The 12,653-nt window shown below is 50.5% G+C and overlaps 1 protein-coding gene across 1 annotated transcript in view; it reads right to left on the bottom strand.

Moving 5' to 3' along the window:
- Nucleotides 1-12,653, bottom strand: part of HCK (HCK proto-oncogene, Src family tyrosine kinase) — a 458,518-nt gene that overhangs the window by 261,997 nt on the left and 183,868 nt on the right. The window lies entirely within an intron of this gene.

Genomic DNA, 12,653 nt, shown 5'->3' with positions numbered 1-12,653 from the left:
TAAATCCTTAGCCTCTTGACATATGCGTACATCCCCCTGACATTCCACGTGACAATTCTTAAGACATCTTGGTCCTTGTGGGGACTAGCGCTTGCGGCCTGTTCTTTCCCATGGGCTCGCTCAGTGTCTTATTCTCTCGGTGTATTCCTGCCGGGGATCTGTGTCCCTTCTTCTGGCTGTTGAGTTTTGAATCGTCCGTTCGTTTTCTCTCTCGGGTCGTTTCTCTCTCTGTTGGCCGCTCTTTGTTGTGGGCGGTCTTGCCTCGTGCTTTCCGCCAGCTTTTTGTTTGTGGGTACTGTCCCCTGAATTTGTTTTCCTTGCCGATTCTTTGTGTGTGACAACTGTTAGTTCCTCTTCCGCTCTCCTCCTTTCTTTGCGGGCTTTGCCTTAACTTCCCAACTGTTATAACTGTTAACCCAAATAACGTCAACAAACGCCCAGCCTCCCCTCCTCTGCTCGGGCTCCACCGCTTTCCAGGTGCCGCTTTTTCCTCCTCGGCCTTGCCTGTCGCGGCGTAGTGTCTTGAAACTGACACTATAAACATTGTTTTTACTGGGGCTTCTCTGTGGGTCTTGGCGGTTCCCCTTCCCCGAGTCTTGTGCTCCCTTTGTAAGTCTCTTTACTGTGGGCTTTTCAACTTGGAGGCTGTCGGTTGCTCCTTTTCGTTACTTCCCGGTAGGGCATCTCTACCGTCTTGTTCTTGCTCCTGTAGCGTTGGGTGTACTTGTCGTGCCCGGTTCTAGTCTCTATTTTGCCGGGGGTGGTTTCTGTTTCGCTCGTTCCTCTCTGCCGACTGTGGAATCCCACGCTGGTCCATCCACTCCTGGGCGTCGGTCGTTGTCTCGAAGATCTGTGTTTTTCCGTCATGCAGTATTTTTAGTTTGGCTGGATACAGCAGCATGAATTTCACCCCTGCCGCTCGAAGGCGCTCTTTGGTCTGCCAGAACTGGGCTCTCTGCTTTTGCACAAGTACCGTATAGTCTGGATATATCGTTATCCTGGCCCCGTTCCTTGTGATGTTCCCTCCTTCTCTCGAGAAAGTCAGGATTTTTTCCCTGTCCTTAAAGTTCATAATTTTTGCGATCATTGGTCTTGGTGGTGCTCCTGGGCGCGGTCTTCTAGTCAGCGCCCGGTGTGCCCTTTCTACCACGAAGCCTTGGGATAGGGTCTCTGCTCCCACTTCTTGGATCAGGAGGTTCTCTATGTAGTTCGTGGGGTCCCTTCCTTCCTCCCCCTCTGGCAGCCCCACTATTCGTACGTTGTTGCGCCGGGCCCTGCCTTCTGCGTCTTCAGCTCTGCGTTCTAGTATATTAATTCTTTCCAGTGCTTCCGACATTTGTGTTCGCGAGGCGGACACTTCCACTGAGTTGCTCTGTGCTTGTTGTTCCACTGTTGTCATCCTTTCCGCCAGGTTTCTCGTATCTTGTCTAAGGAGTCCCACATCTACCATCACTGCGTCCAACTTGCCTTCTATCGACGTCTTTAACGCCCCTATGGCTTCCAGTATGCTGCTTTCCACTTGCCTGATCTCTCCTTGCGTGGCGTATGACTCCGGCGTGTCTTTCTCCCCAGCCTCTGGCTGCTGGTCGTCGTTCTTCCGGGTGAATGTCTCCATGACTGTTTGTCTCCCTCTGCCGCTTTTAGGCTTGTCTGGCATGTTAGTACCCACTGCTCTTGGCCTGTAGTTGGGCCCTGTTCAGTCAGGTTTCGTTTGTGCTTCAGTGGGTCTTTGCTCAATTCTCACACTCGCTTCCACTCTTTCCTGCGTGTGTTGCCTTTTTAATAAGCGATTTCTCTCTGTGTCTTTACCCTCGTTGTCCGTTTGCCGTGTCTCTCTCCGGTGTTCTCTTCCCTCTCGCTTTTGGGTGGTTGGAGTCTGTGCCTTGCGTGAGGCGGCTCATCCCCCAGTTTCTGCCTGTGTGGGGGGGGTCTGTTTGTGCTGGATGGATTTGTGGTTCGTAGTGACTGTTACGTTCTCTCCCCCGCTTGCTGGTTATCTGTGAGGCAGCTGGTTGGGGTGGTGTCCGGGTCTATGTGTAATTCTTTTGCTCTCCTCGTTACGACGGCGGCTACCTTCTTCTCTTATGTCGTCTCTGTTAGGTCTCGGCTCTCCTGACCTGCCCCGCGGTCTGTCTCTTGTTCCCTGGGCCTGGTTCCTGTGTCTCGGCGTTACCTCCCTTCTCGGGATCTCCCGCTGCTTTGCCGGCTCTTCGCTGCTGCTAGTCACCTCTGCGTCGGCAGGGAAGGGCTCTTCTTCGGTCCGATCTGTGGGCCGCTTCCTGTCCGTGGGTCTCGACGCCTTCTTCCTTCCCAGTTTGGTGTCGCGCTGTTTCTGTAGTGCTGTCTCGGGCTTCTCTTCCTGTTGCTGCCGTTGGTGCCTTGTCTCGCTGCCGGTCGGGTGATGCTCCGATCCTGCTTGGGCTGGGCGTTGATCTGCTGTCTCCCTCGGTTCCGCTCCGGACTGGCAGGTAAGGGCTCTTCTTCAGCGATCCGGTCTGTGGGCCGCCTCGTATTCTTCACTGCTTCTCCTATCGGGTTCCGCTGCTGCTACGCACCTCCGCGTTGGCAGGGGAGGGTTCTTCTGGGTCTAGTCCGTGGGCCGCCTCTCGTTCTCCGCTGTCTCTCCTCTCGAGGTCCCTCGTTGCACTGCTGGGTCTCCGTCGTTGCTGCTCACTTCCGTGTCGGCCAGGAGAGGCTCTTCTGTGGTCCGGCCTATGGATCGCTCTTCGTTCTCCGTTTCCTCTCGTTGTGGGATCCCTCGTTGCTCTGCTGCTGCTCACCTCCGCTTCGGCGTGAGGGAATCTGCCTCGGTTCGGTCTGTGGGCCGCTTTCGATCCGTTCTGCCTCGCCTTCCGGGTTCTCCGGTTATTCTGCTGGGCCTCCGCTGCTTCTACACTCCTCCGCGTCAGGGGAGGGCTCTCTTGGTCCGGTCCACGGGTCGTCTCCCAGTCTCCGCCGCCTCGTCTCTCGGGGTCCCACGTCGCTCCGTTGGCTCTCCGCCGTTGACGCTCACCTCCGCTCTTCTGAGGCTCGGTCTATGGGTCGCCCCTCGCTTCCGCTGCCTCACCGCTCAGGTTCTTTCGTTGTTCCGCTAGGCCTCCGCTGCTGCTGCTCGTCTCCGCATCGGCTGGGGAAAGCTGTTCTCCAGCCCCGGTCCGTGGGCCGCTTCCTGTTCTTGAGCCGCGCCGTCTTCACCTTCTCTGGGTCGGTGTCGCGCGGCTATCTCCGCAGTTGGCGTCTCGGGTTTCTGCCGCTCTGGTGGTACTTCGGTCCTGCCTGCGCTGGATGTTGATCGGCTATCTCGCCCGGTTCTACTCCTTCCCTTCGGCCTTCTTCGTGTGTTGAGACGCGGGTCTCTTTTTCAGCGTTGCGCGCCCGCCATTTTGTTGGTGTTGCCGCGCGTCTCTCCCTCTTCTCGTTTTCGCTCTTCTGGCCTCCGTTTTTCCTCGGGTCTTCTCCCGTGTGTGCCTTGGGTCTTCCGACGCCTTTTCCTGGCGTTTGTTCGGGTTTTTTTGTCCTAATATACGCCTTTCTCAGGATCTTTGGTCGGATCTGGTGGGAGCCTCTCGGAGTCTGCTCACTCTCGCATGGCCGCCAAGCCACGCCCCATGTAAGTGTATCTTTATGAAATTGGATGTCACTTCCAGATTTGGACGTTGTTTGTTTAGTATATATTTTTTAGTATATATTTTACAAATAGTAGTGGGCATAATCACGTTTTGGGATTTCTTGAGCGAGATGGCTCAAACAAATCATTTGGTAGCTGATGAACTTGGTTCTTGGGCATGTGTTATGTTTTTAGATTTCTTCTTCGGTTGTATGGGAGACTTTTCCAATTTTGTAGCTCGTTTTGCTGTTTGCAAGGGCTCAAAAATATGATATGGCTTCTTTGATGTCTTTGCTTTACAACAAGCTGCTGGTGCATCCAGTATTTGTTTCTGAATGTTCAGAGGAGATGGGAAAGATAACAGCAGGTCTCATTCTTGAGGTTTGATAATGTGGTCAAAAGTAGGGAGAGCTCACCTTGAGGTTTCTATGACATTTGATTAAAGCGCAGTTTTCTGAAATTTTGGAAAGAGTAGAGGTTCGTCTTGATTTGGAAGTTTCAGTAGGTACATTTGTCTTTGTTTCAGATATAGTTTTCATATGAGTTTTTTGTCAGCAAAGCAGTTTTAAAAGTTCAGTCTGCTGGTTAACTTTGACATCCAAATCTTCAAAGAGTTTGAATATTGATGATAGAGTAGTGTTGATAGCGCCCAGGGTTAGTTCTAGCAAAGGTGTTGCCAAAGTTGTCTGGGTGGTTATGGCATTATCAGATTGGGACTTTAATGTTTGAGTTGATTTACGAGGTGCCGGATTGGAGTAAGAAATTGGAGAAATAGTGGAATGAACCCCGGGGTCATCTTTGACTCCACACTCTCCTTCTCTCCTCACATCTCTGACTTCTCTAAGAAGTCATACTACCAGCTGCCAGCTGCACCTCTTCAGAGTTATTCTTCCTTTCCTCTCCTTCTCTCTAGACTGGACTATTGCAACAGCCTCTTTCTGCCCTCTGCAACTCATCCAGAACAGGACTGCGAGACTTGTCCTTGGACTCAAGCCCAGGGATCGTATCTCTCCAGGACTGAAATCTCTGCACTGGCTCCCAGTGGCTGCGAGGATTAAGTTCCAAACCCTCTGCATTATCCATAAGGGGTCTCGGGCCCAGAACCTCAATACTTTCAACTCTCTTTTCCTAAATATCTTCCTTCTCAAGCTCTTCTCACATCCGCCTCCAACTTCCACAGGGTCAGTCGCTTCTCCAAGCAATGACTTGGTGGTAGATCTCTTTCTTCGGCTAGGGCCTCCCTCTGGAACAGCCTCTCTGCCTCCCTGAAACTTGAGGAGAATCCTATCTGGTTCCGGAAGCACCTCAAAACCTTTCTCTTTGCTTCGTCTTTTTCTCCTCCTCTCTCCTGCTGACTTCCTGGCTGCGACTGAAACTGCACTGGTTATCTGGCCACCCTCTGATCTCGGGCCCAGGTCCCCTATCCCGCCAGTCGCACTCCTGCACTGCCTTCCTGGCAACACCTGCACTTTGGGACTGTTTTCTGTACCCCTACAGTCCCACTACCAGCACTTGACACCTGATGTCTGCACTTACCCTTGCACTTGCCACCTGCAGGCCGTACTTTTACTTTTACTTTTACTTTTGTTATTTATTTTATTATCCCATGTACTGCACTGACCCCTCCCCATCTCCCTGCACTTCCCTCATTCCCCTTCCCATGCTCTTGCACGATCTGTATGACACCTGGCCTAGCAGGATCGTTGTCTGTCTTCCCTCTGTTCCCCCTCCCTTGTCTCGTTGTGCCTTGAAACACTTGTGTATAGACACGTTATGCACAGAACGCTGAAACATAAGCAGTGATTGTGAAAGATTTTCAGTCTCGCCATTGGGCAAGTGGACAATCCGGGAGCTTCAGATGAAAAATGCCACGATTTGCATTGTGAAGTCAAGAATATTGGGATGTCCCCAATAGATGGGAAAAGCTTTCCAGTGTCCAACGGAGCCGCAGAGGCAAACAGACCATAATCCAAATCCTTGGGTTGAGTTAGCTCAATTGATTCTGCTGTCTCCATGTTCTGTTTAGTTGCCACAGAAGGCAATGATGCTGCTAACGCTGGTAAGGGCTGTGTCGAGAGAGATGGCTCAGCAATGTTCGTTGGGGTGTCACTTGGCGTTGGGAGAGTGCCCGAAAGGGCTTGTGAGATAGGAGCCGCCAAATCAGTTCATGCTTGCAACTCAGCACACATCGTTTCCTTTGGTACGGTATGGTCATCAGCTGATGAACACGAGTGTTCACTGGGAGGTGGATAACAGCGGCGAATATCGGACCCAAGAGTTTTTTTTATTAAGGGCAAAGGAAGCATCCATAATAGATTCTCTCTCTGCAATTTGGGCAGGCGAAGGGTTCGAATGGCTTGTTTCCACTCGTGACGTGGGAGTTGTAATTTCTCTCATTAGAGGCATGTTTGTCTTAAGCGAATACATCGCGTGTTGCAAATGTCGAGGGCTCAGATGTGGCCGTGTACTGACCATTTGTGATAAACCAAAGCAAACATTAATCTGTAAACTATGAAAACGTCAACCAAATTTGACACTTTAATATCACCTATATAAAGGAGATAGAAAACATACAAATGAAAATGGTATAAGCAGGGCTTTAAGTGGGGTAAGAAATCGAGGGGGGGCTCATTTGGGGGCGTGGCTTGTGGGAGGGGCGTGGCCTAAAGTACGCAAATCGTAGGGTATGCACACAAATATATATAAATGTTACATATCTGTGTGCGTACCTTACTATGGTTTGTGCACTATGCAAGCCATCTTTTCTAAACATAGAGATATGTAACATGGCTTGCAAAGTACACAAACCATAGTAAGGTACGCACACAAATATATAACATTTATATATATCTGTGTGCATACCCTACGGTTTGCCTAGTTTTCAGGCCACCTTTTTTTAAACATTTCTGGTTTATAAACGATGGCTTTGAAAGTACACAATTCAAGCCATCTTTTATAAAGCTTTGACTACGGACAAAATTGTCCGACGGCAAAGCTTTATAAAAGATGGCTTGAAATGTGTACTTTCCAAGCCATCTTTTAGAAACCTCGAAATATGTCAAGGAATCCCCATGTTCGCCGAGGGTTAAAGACGCCTCGGCGACCTGGGGAAACAAAGGGACAGTAACTGCCTCTGGTGACGTCTCGCGCGAGGGGTCACTAAAGGCAGTTACTATGACTGAGGGAAGTGGCAGCCAGTCGCAGCGTCGCTGTGGCTGGCTGCCACTTCTGTCAGCTCGCCTGACTTCATGGCAGGCGCATCTCCCGTCGCGGCTGCGGCCGCGACGGGATAATGCATCCCGCCAATGTTGCGGTAGGACGGGGGCCCCGGCAGTGCCCCGGCTCAATCCCACTTTTTGGAGACTGCCGGGGCCCGGCCCCGGCAGGCCCTGGCCCACTTTAAGCACTGGGTATAAGAATGCAACAAAAATACGAACTAAGTCGAAACCCAAGCCTCATAATACAAAGGCTGCTCGCTGCTCGCTAGTCAGCAAAGCAGCCTTCCACAGCATTTCTGGATGCACTTCCAGGATGCGCGCACGCGTATACGCATGCACACCTGTTGTATAGGAAGTGACTTTTTTGGAGAGGCGGGCATTCAGCACAAAGCTTCTTAAAGTGATACACGCAGAGAGATACTGATGTATCAGTGAAAGAAATAGACACAGTAGCATTGAGATGATAGTAATGTCCTCAGTCCACGTATCACAAGATCTGAGGCTGAAAGTTACTAAGAGTTCATTCGCATACCGCACAAGGGTGACGTTCAAGCTCAAAGTCCGAGGGGGTGCAGAGCAGCAAAGCAGCCTTCCACAGCACTTCTGGGTGCACTTACAGGATGCGCGCCTTGTTTCGTATGTTCACCTGCCAGCCCGATGTTCCCCCTTCTTGGTACACACACCAGTCGGAGCTTATGGCTTTCCTGTGAGGTCGTCTGCCACTACGAGTTCTTTCTATCCCGTGCAGTACCTTGCGCATTCTCCCATTGGCTCTCTGTGGCTTTGCTCATCCAGCAATGCTCCTCCTGCAGCTCAGGACTGCTCACACGCCTGCTTTGTTAGGTCACGCCGGTCACCCTCTCACAGTCTGCCACCGGCCTGCACCGTCCTTCAGCTTCGCTTCCCGTTGCATAAACTCAGCATTTTCCAAAGGGTCTTCAGCACTCTGCTTGCAATACCGCAGCTCCAGAGACGTCTGCTTGCACCCAGCAGTCCCAAGTCCTGCTTCCAAAGCTGCCTCCATTTCCACAATGATTTTGGCTTTTAAAGTTCCCACCACCCTGATTGGCCCAAAAAGAACTAGACCGCTCACTGTTGAAACAGTAGTCCAGCCTTACTCGTGCTGTCCTCCTCCTCGTCTCAGTGCACAGCTGAGGCTGGTTTGTATGTGTGTTAATAACATTGGGACGTATCTCTCGAGTTGGTCTCTTCCTCATCCCAGTGCCTAATTGGTATTTCTTGGGGAATGTTTTAAAGGAAGAACAGGGAAAGGGCTGACAATAGCCTGCAAAGGCTTGGAGTATAGAGGGTTTGTTATGAAAAGGAAATGGGGAAACCATGACTCACCTAAGGACGTCCTCCCCCCACTGCCCAAGTCTCCTGCACCCAGGTGATCCTCCCTCGCATATCCACCCCCCAGGGTCAGGATCTAAGAGCAATGGCCTTTCCCTGGCCACTCGAGAGGAGAATACAGGGGGGGAAAGAACTGAGGATGCCCCCAGGTTCCTCACAATGCTTAGAAGTAGAAGATGGATTCACTGTACCCCTGTTGGGAATACAGTCTATTCCAAAATCGTCTGCCATAGAGATGAACCAAAAAGGCATCCAAGGCAGAGACAAACTCTGCTTCCTTACCATCCCCAGGAATCAGCAGGTGTGAAATTAGTGGCTGGACAAGGCCTACTGCAACTGAGGCACTGGTAGCCAGGAAACTGTTTACTGGAGGAGGCAGAACTCTGCAAATGTACTCCACTACCCTTCCTGGCTGGAAAGCACAGAGAAAGGGCCTCATTCCGACCCTGGCGTTAACCAAGGCACTATTAACGCCTTGGTTGACGCTGTTATTTTTCCGACTCCGCCATGGTGAATGGCGGAATTACCGCCCCATTTCAAGGTTGGCGGGGTCGGTAATTCCCCATTCGCCAAGGGCCCTTCCCCATTCCCATTTTTGCCCCACAGGGCTCAATGGGAATGGGGAAGTCGCTAATTACGGCACCGTAAATTACGGTGCCGTAATTAGCTACTAGGTCCCTTTGCGTGTTGGTTTTTTAACACCTGCAAAAAGCAGGCGTTAAGTACCAACCCGCAAAGGGAACTCGGAATAGGGCGGTAAGGGTTTAACGGCACCGGTCTCGTTAATGGTGACCGTTAACCCTTACCGCCCTACTCGGAATGGCCCCAAATGTCTTCCCTGGGCTAAGTCTCCAAACATCACTGAACCTTGGCTACTCGAAATTGTCTCGATGTCGGTTTGGGCATCTTCGCCTCAGTCCAAGCTGCTGCAAGGGAATCACTGGAGTAATCCTTGACCTCTGCACTTGACTGCCACTGAATCTCTAAGTTTGCATGATGAAAAACCTCCCCCGTCTCCGGACCTCAAACCCACCAAGTCTTCTAGCATCTTCAAATCGGCACTGCCTTCTGGTCACTAGCTTCTTCGAGCATCAAGGTGCTACTGCTACAGTGCTCCGATGCCACATTGAGCCAGCCAAGCCTGCTCGCCGATGAAGACAAGTCTCCATCTCTGAGGTCACTGAGTCTTCCAGCTCCCCCGACCTGACACCACATGCCCTTTCCACAGTCTTCGACTCACAAGATGATGCTGTTGCTGAAAAGCACTGCATCATTGGGACAAATCACTGCTGCTCCCCGTCTCGACCCCAGCCTAGAGCAAAAGAGCCCAAACTCTCGGCCTGACACCGAAAAAGCCTGGCTCGATGAGTTACATGTCTTTATATCGAGGAAATTTATAATGAATACCCGAATCATTTATCTTGAAAACGTTTATAGTGAATGTATTTTTCTATTTGGGAGGGGTGGACCCCTCCCGAAACCCCTGTTTCCCATGCCTAAAAACCCTTGCCGCCCGTTTCCCAAAAATATTTAACCCTTTACCCCACCCTAAATACATTCACTATAAAGGTTTTCAAGGTAAAATATTCGATATATGGGTATTCAGTATATAGGATTCTATATAAACACTGTATACCGGTTCGATGTTGAGCCATAAAGACAAGACCAAATGCATCTGAAGTGCACCTGTCCTCTGGTCCACCTTAAAGGACTACAGTAACTTTTAAGTTTCCCTTCCCTACCGTACTAAAAATATATTCTTAACCAGTGACATTGCTGCTGAAATCTTTGCTAGAACACCCCTGCTTATCAGACCAGAGTGCTCTTTCACATCAAAGTCTGCATTCTCTGTGTTTCTCTTGCAGGGCTGGTAATTTAGTGTTTTTAATTTGTTTTTTGCATTGATTGTTTGGACATTCCTTTATTTGCTACTACCGTCCTATTGTTGTTTGTGTTGCAACTGTATCAGCTCACGCCCCTCCTGAAGAGTATAACCTGCCCTGGGTCTACGTTACCAAAAGAGGCAAAGTGGGTATAGCTGTCGGGCTGTGCCTATTTCACCTTTAGGGATGCTATCAATGCTGGTTTAGTAATAGTGTGGGGCTGAGAAGGTGGTTTAGCCACAACTCATCCCTGTGCTACTGCAGAGCAGAACAGCTCATGTCATCTCCATGTGCCCTACCTTTCCGAATTACCAGTCACTAGGTGTAATTTAATTCACTTTTGAAACAAGACACTCTCTAGTGTTGCATCATACATAATAAAAGTAGTGACCATTCATGCTGTGCACACCACATTATTCGTCACTCGCCTCACTCATTGAAACACCACTTGTTTTATACTTTGATTAATGTGACAAATACGCCACATGCACGCCTGAAACATCTCAGATTGTATTAATTAAAGTCTATTATTATTCTCACAGGTTGGCATTTAGCTCAAACTCTGGTAGAGAGAGGCAAGTAAAACAATTTGCACAACAATGTGACATATGTTCAAGAGAAGGAGTCAGGATCAGATGGCTGATCTATCTAGATCAGTCACAAACTTAGTCAGTAGTTCCCAAGACGTAGAGACTTACTAGTTTTTATGAAAAACAGTATATCTCCCAAACAGTGATTACTGAAAGGCTGGAACAGCAGGGCTTGTGCCAGTACATCGTTTAGTCTGGTAAGGCTCTCGTTCAGCCAGGGTAAAGCTTGAATGCCATGCCCAAATACCACTGCCAGAATATGCATCCTTCCTCACCAACTTGCCAGTCCCCCTTCCTTTGTGGAGAGGCCTGGGCCTCAAAGAACATTGTCTCACTCAGTTTTATGGATGACACCTTGGTCATGTGAGCCCCTGTATTTGCAATTGTTTTTGCACACACTATTCCACATTGTTTAGATATATCCCTTTTGACTTAGGGGGTCATTATGAGTGGGGCGGTAAGGGATACCGGGTACCGGTAAGGAGACCGGTGCCGGTAATCTCTTACCGTCCTACTACAAGGTCCCTTAGCGGGTCCCTCCTTTAACGGCTTGTCTGACCAGCCATTCTGGACAGGACCCGTTCAGGGCGCAAATAACAGGCTTGACATTCGCGAGCCCGTTATTTGCTCTCTCCCCATTCCCATTGAGCCCTATGGGGGCTCAAATGGGAATGGGGAATGGCATTTTCAATGGGGACTTACTGGTCCCGCAAAGGCCGGACTACACCGGTAAGTCCCCATTGAACCATACCGGTGCTGGACCCGTTATTGGTGGCAGTCATGGTGCAAATAGCACCACGACTACCACCAATCTTGGAATGAGGGCCATAGGGCCTCATTACGACCCAGGCGCTAATGGGTTAACGCGCCGTAAAAGGCTGCGGCGCCGTTAACCTATTAGCGCCTAATGACGAGGTCCCTTTGCGGGACCCGACCTTAATGGCTGGTGTAGACCAGCCGTTAAAGTAGGGACCCGCAAATGGACCTTGGTGCTAATTACGGTGCTGCAATTTGCGGCACCGTACTTAGCGCCTTCCCCATTCCCATTGAGCCCTATGGGGCAGAAATGGGAATGGGGAAGGGCCATGGAGGAAGGGGGAATTACGCCCCGCAAACCTTGTAATGGGGTGGTAATTCCCCCTTCCTCCATGGCGGAGTCGGTAATTTACCGGCATGGACCATGGTGCTAATAGCACCATGGTCTTCCGCCAGGGTCGTAATGAGGCCCATAGTCTCGTTCTTCATCTTGTACATACAGGGCCCTTATAACTGAATCTTGGTTCTGAGGAAGGCACGTCAGTAGCTAGCATCGAAACGTCCTTTGTCGACCCTGGTTCCAATACTTCTGTAGACAGAGTTGGGACACGGGAGCACTGGCACCGTTAGCAACAGTGCTGGTGCTCCCATGAAGAGTCTGCCTACTGAGGCCGCTGAGCCCGGAAAGGATCAGACCTGTCGGGCACAGCAGCCACGGCAGGTAGACACGAAGTTTGACGATCCGGAAACAAGGGTGCCGATGTGCTTAATTTGTAAAATTAATATACCAAACTTTGCTGATATCAGTTTTTGTTGTGTAGAACTGTAGGAAGGGCCAAACTCTTCCTTTGAGAAGCAATTCTAGTTGGTGTTTCTATTGACCATGGGCCTCATTACGACCCTGGCGGAAATCGCGGTGCTAAATGCACCGCGGAGCACGGCGGAAAGCTGCCGATAGCGCCATGGGGGTTGGCGGATTTTCCGCCCCATGCCGACCTTGGCGGGGCGGTAAATCCCCATTCCCCATTTTACCCTTCCCCATTCCCATTTTTGCCCCATAGGGTATAATGGGAGTGGGGAAGGCGTTAATTGCGCCACCGTAAAATACGGTGGCGTAATTAACAACAAGGTCCCGTAGCGCCATGGATTTCTCCGCCCGGAAAAACCAGGCGGAAAACGCTCCATGGCGCTACGGGAACTCGTAGTAGGGCGGACGGGTCCGCCGCGAATAACGCTGGCGTAAACC

This window comes from Ambystoma mexicanum, chromosome 3p, assembly GCF_040938575.1.
Source record: "Ambystoma mexicanum isolate Mex_15411 chromosome 3p, UKY_AmexF1_1, whole genome shotgun sequence".
In the NCBI taxonomy this organism is placed as follows: domain Eukaryota; kingdom Metazoa; phylum Chordata; class Amphibia; order Caudata; family Ambystomatidae; genus Ambystoma; species Ambystoma mexicanum.
Note: the sequence above shows the minus strand (reverse complement) of the source record. Positions and strands in the feature narration are given on the sequence as shown.